The sequence below is a fragment of the Castor canadensis genome, chromosome 11 (genome assembly GCF_047511655.1).
Source record: "Castor canadensis chromosome 11, mCasCan1.hap1v2, whole genome shotgun sequence".
Lineage (NCBI taxonomy): Eukaryota > Metazoa > Chordata > Mammalia > Rodentia > Castoridae > Castor > Castor canadensis.
Window position 1 is genome coordinate 114,882,918 of NC_133396.1, and position 10,152 is coordinate 114,893,069.

The following is a 10,152-nucleotide window of genomic DNA, read 5'->3' on the forward strand; positions in this document are numbered from 1 at the left end:
TGTACAAAGATGTAAAGCAAGAACATTATCTTCTGTGATGTCCCACTAACCTAGAATTTGTAAAATTTCAGTCTTTTAGAATTCATGCCTAAAATCATAAGTTTAAAGGAGTTGTTACAGAGTTCAAGAAATTTTCTCCTTAGGAATAAAACATATAGGAATCTTAGAGATATTAGTGCCTGGTGTAATACCAGGCAGGTACTCAATAATAATTTATGGAATGGATGGATGATGAATGGAGAGAGGCAGAACATAAGGGAAGCAGGTTTATTGAGCCTGATGGGAAATACTTCCCTACCCTCTTCAGCTCTCCCTCTGAAGGCGTCATTATGATAGCACAAATAAATGATTGAGGCATTCCATGGAAACTTGATTTATTAGTGAAATGTGTAATTATATTTAGAATGTCCTGTGGATCAAATTAAAATGTATGTAATAAAAATGGTTAGAATTAAGAGTAACTCATGCTATTTAAAGTATAAGCTTGAATTACTTATTTTTGAATATCTACTAATTGCCAAGGATGGAAGATTCTAGAGTATAGTGATGAACCTTCTGAACTATTATCTTAGATTAACATATCTCATATCTCTGTTGTGTCAATCAGATGATACATTAACATTTTACTATATACATAGGAAGAACAAATGCCTTTCAACAGAACTGATTTAAAATGCTTGAGTTCTAGGTTAAGTTCTCTGTAAAGCACTAATCAGTGGGAAACATTCAGTACCACATCAAGATTGATTTATTATATGAATTTTTTTCCATATTTACAAACGATAGTTGAATTTTCTTAGTGGACAATAGATTAGTTGAAGAAATCAGGCGAAGTGCTGAGAGTGCGCAGCTTTTCTCTCTTACCAGACTTGCATGATGGAATTATTCTGTTTCTCAGGTGGGTCGTAGTATTTTTTGGGATGGGGTGGAAAAATCTTATATAACTTGGTGTGGAAAGAACAAGGGCCACAGAAGTAGAGAAGTAAGATGAAGTTAGTTCTTCTTATCCAAAATATTTTCTCAGCACATTTTAGGAGATGTCTCTGGAAACCACATTTTAGGTGTCTCTGGAAAGATTCAGATGGTAAAGGTTTAAACTCAAGTTTAGTGGTTTCTTTTATGTCTTTAAATGTGTAGGGGAAAGACCTCAGAGATTGTGTCCATTTCATTCTTTAGCAAGTTCAAAGCCATCAATTTCCTCACTAATTTTAACAAGATATTTGTCACACATGTAGTGTTCTTTATTATTTCCTTTGCAATTTAGGGATAAAGTTGTACTACAGCTTAAAGAGTGCATGTTCACTTCAGGTCACAGAGAATAACAGAGCAGGTCTAGGACAGTGTTTATCTTTAGATCTTCCCCTGCTACTACCTAACACTTCCCATGCTGCAGAGCCTACACATTTGCTAACTCGTATTTCACATTGCTCCAAACTCAAAGATGTTCTATAATGCATTAGATTGGCACTTTAAATGCAGATTATTTTCTCTCTTTGTAGCGAACATTGAGTTTTCAGAATACTCTTTAAGAGGAAAACTCTAGATTTCTCCAACATCATGTTATTCTAGTGTTATAGAAATTGAAGAAGCACGTGCTTATCTAAAATGTTCATTTTCCAATCAGTTCTCATAGTGGTGTAAGATCTAGCTTAATCTCAGGACAACTGTGATGGATAAGGGATTAGTGTTATTCATGCATGGCAGTTTTAGTTCATGCCTGGTTGTCAGCTGTTCCAGCTCACTGAGATTTAAGAAAGAAATGCCCCCATTTGTGCCACCAAACTAAATCCATGAATATGACTTATTTTCTCCCTCCAAAGTTTCCCCTACTATTCACAACCCCAGGTTCAGACAAACACAAGGGTCACACTGACTTCTATTTTGAATTTCTATACTGCTCCCAAAGATAAATGCTAAAGCCAAGCCAAGTGAATCCTAAGCCAAGCATAGTTAACAAAATAAGTCTGTTTCTATAACATTCAAATATCTATTTGAAAACCTAAAGAGAAAGTCATGTTGGCATTCTATTAGTTGAATTTTATTGGTGGACATGATTAAGAGTCATGTTTTTCTGAACTCCTAGTCCACCCACACTTCCAGATTGTTTCTAAAACTATGGAAATTTCCACCCAGGATGCATTTTCCTTATTTGCTTCCATCAACATTTCTCTGCCCAAATAGTTTCTTCTGTGGTTCAATTTTTCCATCTTTTTAATATAGTGGGTTGATCCCTGCTGTAATTGTGCACAGTTATATATTGACAACCCACATAAACAAAAATCAACAAACAACAGTCCTTTGATCAGATTATGTCACCATAACTAGAGTTTCAAATGCAAATATGAGTGGGCAACTTGGACACCTGTGTCAGCTCTTCTCTCTCCTCTTGCCCTTAATGATGAAAGAATTATCTTTACTAAAGCCGGAATGCTCTGGTGATACCAGCTCCCCTAGTCCCAATCCTGGAAGATCCAATTCATGTCAACATGTTTACATTGAGACTGTGGCCACCTGGGCATCAGCTGTCAGGAAACCAAATGGTTTTCTTAAACAGCAGACAGCTATCAAAATAGGGGAGAGAAGGTAGGGGGGTTGGCTATCAGAGTTAAGGTTGGTACACATTAGAGGGCTATAGAACTCCCAGGTCTGCTAATGATGCTATTTCCATTTGTTAGTGTACATTTGGCCTGAGAATAGGGACAATGGAACCTTTGTAGAATTCTAAATCAACATTCCAAACAATTCAACCACTGTTCACAGGTTAGAGCCTTACCCCCCTGACCCTTCTCCAATCTCTGCTCAAAGAAACTCAAAGACTCCTTCCACATCCCAGGAGCACCACTTCAATCAGTACATTCACTTCTCCCAACATGACAGCTGGTTAAGTGGCACCAGGAGATTCTCTCCTTAATAGCTCATGTATGGAAACAGCTGTTGGAACAATTTTTCATGTTGTTCAACCTTGCTTCCAGCATCAGAGGATTTAGAGTTTGGATTTTGTACATGTTTCAAGAGACTATTCTCTTTTGTTTTAAATCTATTCTTTTAAAATAAAGAGTGAATGCTGTTTATGTTTAAAGAATGTGCAAGGGGGAGGATAATTTGCTTCTGAAGTTTCGAAAATAATCTTTTTAATCATTTTTATTTCAGTATTAAAAATGGCATGTATCACATGTGCTTCCTAATAAAATGCAGAGAGGGAAACTTGAGCTCAGCTGTGGTCAGCTACCTGGACTGGTTTGCAGCAATAGACTTCCTCAGTGCCCTTGGCATTGCTCAGGCTCTCCATTACAGCCTGTCTTCTACCCTGGCTCCATCTTGCCTTTCCTTTTGCCTCTTACAAGTCTCTTGTATCTTTTTAAAACCACCTAGCTAGGTCCATAAGTCCCCAGAAAGGATTTATTTTTCTCTTTGGTAGCAGTGGGAAGAAAATGGAAGTAATTAAAAGAACAGTATCAAATAAATATGCAAAAATCTATCTTCTTGCTCACTATAGTCAAGAGATTTTCACAATGGCCAGTGAAATTATAGATTTCCAAAGATAAAAAATTAGAACCAATATTGGACTGACAGATGCCCTGTAGAAACCAAATTCATGTCCTTCAGTTATTCTGTATGTAACCCAGTGCTCTTGAATACTTGACTGGAAAATACCTTTACTGCCATTAACAGTTTTTAGAGATCAAGGAGAATAGAAGACCTTTTGGCAGGGCTTCATTTCCAGAACATTCTTCCTCTTGCCTCCTTAAAAAGTTGTCCTTGCAAAGAGGGCTATTTTTTTTTTTAAGAGAGAAAAGCATGGTTTTTACCTGTGCTACCTCCTGAGCTCCTTCTTTGATTCATAAAGCAATTATAAAGAGGAAAGTTAAAGTTTCTCCTTGCATGTTTAGACATTATTTATGAACAAATATTAAGAAAGTACCTTGTTGACTTGAACTGACACAGAGGGACAAGTTTTACTATCTAGAAGACAAGAGAAAATTTGGGCATAGTGGATCCCATAGTGTGTACTGTGTGTGGCTTTGAGCTGGGCTCAGCGCTATGTTGATTCAGGAAAAAGCAGCCATAGTAAAATGATGTTTTTGTTTTTCCAATTATGGTATCATGAAAGAATACTTTGGGGTCATGCCCAGGAGATTTAAAGCAATCCATCTCTACTGTAGAGCACTCTAGATACTACTATATACCCACTTTACAGTAGTTTCCAGAAGCAAATTTATATTTATTTGCATAGGATTTGGTCAATATGCCAGTTAGATTCTTCTACTGCAGTCATATTAGATGTGTAATTTAAAAACCTGATGTTGAGACTCAGAATAAAATATGAATGAAAATCCACTTTGCAGTGTATTCACTTACTCATTTCTTACACACAGTTGTTGAATGCTGGCCATAGTTATGTCACAACAGGAAGAAAGTGTCTCCCAAACTAGAGGCCTGATTTTTGCCTCTGTCTTACAGTGGGGCATTTAGTATGGGATGTGTGGAGTTCTTTATTTTTCTTCCATGTGTTAATTGCCTTATGAGAAAGAAGACCCCCAAAATTGCAATTCCCAGGGCACTTGGTCACCATTCTTCAATGAACAGAGGGAGAGAAAGAGTGAGCATGAGGGAGGGGAGAGAGAGAGAGAGAGAGAGAGAGAGAGAGAGAGAGAGAAATTGATTTGCAATTCAGATCCTTGGGAGACCTTTGGTGGTTTATTTGGTGTAAGGAGTCAGAAAACAAATTTATTCTAAACTTCTTCCTTCCTGGCAGACTTTTTCAAAGCCAAGGTTTCTTTGCTGACTCTGCATGTCCTTTTATCATGAGTTTGGGTTTTCAATATTGAGTTATTTCATAAAGAAGAGAACATTTATTTTCAATTAATAAAACACCTCACAATTATCATGTGGATGTTTCTGTGTGTTTGCACGCTAAACACATCTTCCTGCTAGTTCACCCTGCTCCTTGCTGTCTTCTACCTTGCCTTCTCAACACAGGTTATCTCTGCTTACTGGCACGTCTGCAGAGAAACACCCAATGTGGCCATGAGCTCACCACATTTCATGTCCATTTACAGAAGGAGAATAGCTACCATTTTCCCCCAATGCTTTGAGAAGATTTTCATCAATGACTTCTGTAAATTAGGCAACTTATTTTCAGTAGTACTAATGGTTGTCTTCCTGTGTAAAGTATAATTACACTCTGAAAAGGACTGTGCACCAATTTTAGGGAAATTAGTGGTTCATTTGAAAGCAGTTGATCCTGTAGCTGATTCTTCTGGTTGTGTCATCGTGCCTGGAGCTCTCACCCTGTGTGGACCCAGAATGCGGGGCAAGTTGCCTGAGCAAGCTCTGGATAGTTCTTGTCTTTGTATTCCCAGTTGAAAATAGAGTTGTGAACATAGCAGGCAATGATGTCGACACACAGATTTAGATATGAATAAAGGGACAATGCAGAGAAGAATATTTAAACGGGGTTGTAATACCAAGAATAAAAGGAAATCATATGCTCCTTTGCTTCTCCTTCCTTTGAGTCTTTTCTGTTTCATCTAAACCAACAGGCCAAGACATAATTTTCATGTTATTATTCTGGGGAAATTGATTGAAGAACTAAACAAATATAAGACACAAATAAAAATCAGTCTTGATGCCTGCACAAGGAAGCAAGCCTCAAACTCTAAAAAGCTCGCCAGGGTGAACACAGTGGCTACCACTTGTTTAAGCTAAATATTGAATATTCTTCCAGGTTGCTCAGAGTTCCCTCTTCCAAAACTCTTGTTTGTGGGCAGTAGAAAATTTCTCAGCACAGGCTTTCCAATAAAATTCTCAACTGAAGCAATTTGTGATTATTCAGTAAGTTTGGCAAAAGTAGAAATGTATAAATAGGAAGATGAAAATCACCATATTCAACCCATTCCTGGATTCCCACTGAAACATTCATTGTATTGTTTGTCATTCTAGTTTTTTCTTTACTTTTTCTTTAGCATATATTGATCACAAAATGATGGGTTTCATTATGACATTTCCATACATGTTTCTGATGTACTTTGATTACATCCCCCACCCCAGCCGTTACCTACTGTTGGCATTCTAGTTTTGTCTACAGAAAAATATGAATATCTATCTATCCTTTATCATCCTTTATTCTAACTAGCATACTATGAACATGATATTTTAGCTTCTTTTTTCTTAAGCAATATATACATTTGTCTTGCTATTGTAATGGCTTTCTAGTGTTCTATATTATTTAAAAAATTCCCTAGTAGTGGATACCTTACACCAAATACTTTTAATATTTGCTTAAACATTGGCCTGATGCTGGTCAATTCAAGCAGGAATAGAGAAAATTATTTTGGCTGATCAGAGCCTCAAAATCTGTTTATGATTGAAAAATTAAAATACTATGCTAATTTGAAGCTCATGAAGCCATTCTCTACATTTACTACCTATAAATGACGTAGACACTAATACTAAGTACTTTCATAAAAATGTAACTATAAAGTTTAAAAATGATGTAAGAAGGAGCAAAGGGGTTAAGTGATGGGGACCAAGCCACACAGTAAATATTTAGAAAAACAAGCCAGCAATCATAGTCTCTGAGCCTATGTTTGTATTAGACATTCATAAATCTGCCCTGGGAGGTTTAGGCTGTTCTTGCCATTGAAGTTCATGTGGGGCTTTGTGGTGCGTTTTTTCAGTGTTTGATGCTTTACACATTTCCAATGGCAGTTCATGAATTCTTCGGAAATTATAGTAACACAAAATAAAGGCATTACGGGTAAAACTAAGCCTCTCAGGACTCCCATTCATGGCTGGGAAAATTGTGCACTATACAAGGGGACCACTGCCATGTGTGGAAGTTCCTGTCATATCACACACCATAAAGATTTGTATGTTTATTGCAGTGAGTTTTTAGTAGATGGCAGTGTATTATGACTGTGTCATAACAGACAAAAATAAAGTGTCTTGAGTAAGGAGTATCTTCCTTCAGTTGGCAGCATCTCTGGTTACCGTTAAACTCATGTCCTATCTTACACTGCTTAGTCAATATCATGTGAAGTCCTTGAAATCAACCGATGTTGTTAATGGATGCATCAATCCTTCACACCACTTATAGTGAGGAAGATGAAAAGCATAATGGAGTGTAAAACTACTGATAAGCCATGTTTTAAAATTTTTATTACAAATTTTTACCTTTAATTTTCATCACATAATCCATTTAAGTATTTCTTCCATTGATGCTCCCATTTATGACAGAAGGAAGTATTGCCACTTTGCAAAATACCTTCTTAATCCTTAAAAAAAGATTAAATTGCAATCAAGATTGTTGCAGCACTAAATACTTTTTCTTTGAAAATGGTTAATCTATTGCTTATTTGTGCAATGGTTGTCTATCAGAATGAATTAAATTATATGTTTTATAACAACTTTCAGAATGCCTTCCCATAGCCATGACATTCACTTTGCAATGACAACATTGTGAGGCAGCAAGCACCAGTTCCCCCATTTTCCTGTTGAGGAAGTGGTGACTTAAAGAAAACAAGGGATTGACCCAGAGACCTGGGGTCAAGAAGAGGTTGAGTCAGGGTGGACATCATGCAAGAAGTGCTCTTTACATGGTCCACCCTGCTTTAGAGAGTGGGAATTATCAGAGACCACTATTTTCAGTCCTCCCTAGTTAGATAGGGGTTCACTGCTGTGTTCATAATGGGACCAACATTCTCTTCTTTATTAGAACGGTCCCTCATTTTTTATTAATAATTTTTTTTTGTGGTGCTGGGATCAAACCCAGGGCCTCATGTATGCTAAGCATGTGCTCTACCACTGAGCTACAGCCCCAGTCTCCGGATGGTTTCTTGTGCATTTTCTTAAGTACATTTTTGGATTTTCTTTCTCCATGTTTCTCAAATGCAGTAGCAACATTTTTGTTCCCATTTTCTGTGCCATCTCCTCCATCTCCCCTACCACACACATGCATTTTATAGGCTACTAATGGTTGTAGGGACTATAATGCAATCTAGTAAATTGCATTGTCTAACAGACAACCAATACGCATTGCTAAAGAGTGTACCTGGGTCCTTCTCATCTCTCTGTTGTGCTTCTCTGATCTGGAGTAGGTTTATAGTTATAGTTATAAGGTAAGCACTTTACAATTTTTGAGAACATTTTTCTTTATTAATACCTAAAAAGAATTTCCTATTGTTGGATTGGTTAGACACAAGTTTAGTTAGAGAAATCACACGATTTCAGCTTTCTGGGGTGGATGGGGAGCCACAGTGGAGAACTAAACCATTTCTAGGAGTCTGATGAAATGGAACTCTTTCAGGTCACAGTGGTTCGCTGCTTTCTCAATAACACCACCACCCAGAAAAAGCAAAGCCTCCCTCCTTGTAAATTAAATAATGAATAGTTGGATGCTTTTGTCAGGAGCTGGTGGGTTAGGTAACTGCACTTATTTACATGTCAGAATCACAAGCTAATGAATAACTGGATAGAAAATATGCAGTGGACCTGGGCAGTCTGCAAGAATTAACAAATTAATTAGTTATTTCCATCCATTACAATTTTCTCCTTTTCCTTGGAAACATGTAGACTGTTTATTTCAGACTTTAAAAGTTCCAGAGCAGAGCAAGACTGTTCATTCAGCTTTCTGAATGTCTGAATAAAACAATAAGGTTGTGTAACTCCTGGGACAGTCAGTGCCTTCGTCAGGGATAATGTAAGCTATAGAAAGCTCTTTTCATCTTTTAGCAAGAGCCTATTATTCCTATGTATCTCTCTTCTGTGCTTTATGAAAAGGTTTGTACAGTAAATAATGACTGACTATGCAGTAGTTCTTTCTTCTTTTGCCAAGCTCTTTTTAGCTTTGGCAGCAATTTTGTTTTCCCTGTCATCATCTAATGTCTATTTATTTTACATTGCTACAAAGCTAGTGAAATTCCCTTATAAATCCTAGGTCATGAAGATGAAGCAGCAACTTGATGTCTCTTATTAAATGTCTCCAGTGTCCTCTGCTTTTTCTAATTAGGTTCAAAGTGATCAGTGGCTTGAAAAGCCCTTGGGCAGGAATCAAATCTGTTTGAACAATGCATTCCCAAAGAAAGGCCATGCATATTAGATCCTGGGATTTAATTACAGGACAGGTATCAAAACTCAGATACTCTCTGGATGTATTCAGGGTCCTCACCACAAAGTCCTCTTCCTACCTGAGCAGTTTGACCAAATTCTTCCCCTCCCCAGGATCTCCCTCCCCTCCCCAGGATCTCCCTCCCCTCCCCAGGATCTCCCTCCCCTACACACATACAATTGGCATTCGTATTCAGAGCCTGGGGTCATTACTCACCACCGGTTTGCAGGGCAGGCAACAGTTTCCTTTGTCAGCACTACCACAGCATGAAGGTGAGAACAAGAAGCTCTGAGACTGAAGGGAAAAAGATAAAAGGAAAAGAATGCAGAAGAAAGAAGAGGCTCTCTAACTGCTCTGTCAACTCAATTTCTCTCTCCTCCTCAACACAGGCATGTCTCGAAGATGGATGGGCAAAGGTACAGCTGGTACAGACAGCAGCTGTGATTTCCATCTGGGGACCATTTAGTAGCAGATAGATATTTCAGGACAAAGTCTCCTCCAATTGTTGTGGTTAGAGAGTGAAAGTGAGAGGCCTGCTATGTTTGCCTGTATCTCAGATGCTAGGGCTCCAAACCATGGCTTTGCCCAGAGTGTTGGCCCATTATCAAAGAGAAGGGAATTATTTGATTGTGGAGGGAGCTGGGTGGAGATGTTAGCTGATGAGAGCTGGCGGAGCACCGACACAAAACATCTCATGGAATGCATTAATATGACATTTACTCAACACATACTTCTCATATTGTCTGTCATTCCCCTTCTTCCAAGCTATAGGACTGTCAGGAAAGATGGTGCCCTTCTGAGGTGTGATAGCACTGTTTATGTCTGCATAGTGCTAAAGCAACTGGATGAAATGTAAAAAATTCAATACATTGACTTAAGCTCCTTTTGGGTGGTGCTAAGAAATTTTAATGGCAATTGCAAGCCTAAATTCCACAGAGCAGGTTTATGAATATCTAAATATAAGCATAGGCTCAGAGGCTGTGATTTCTATATATTTACTATGTGCCTCGGTCCTGATTACTTAACCCATTTGCTACTTCTTG

At 37.9% G+C, this 10,152-nt stretch overlaps 1 long non-coding RNA gene across 1 annotated transcript; it reads right to left on the minus strand.

Moving 5' to 3' along the window:
- Positions 1 to 462: 462 nt before the first annotated feature.
- LOC141414111 (uncharacterized) lies at positions 463 to 9,688 on the minus strand. Its single transcript, XR_012439201.1, has 3 exons — positions 9,326 to 9,688; positions 7,177 to 7,277; positions 463 to 1,067 (listed from the first exon to the last, which is right to left on the minus strand). It is a non-coding gene; the product is annotated as an uncharacterized lncRNA (long non-coding RNA).
- Positions 9,689 to 10,152: the final 464 nt, after the last annotated feature.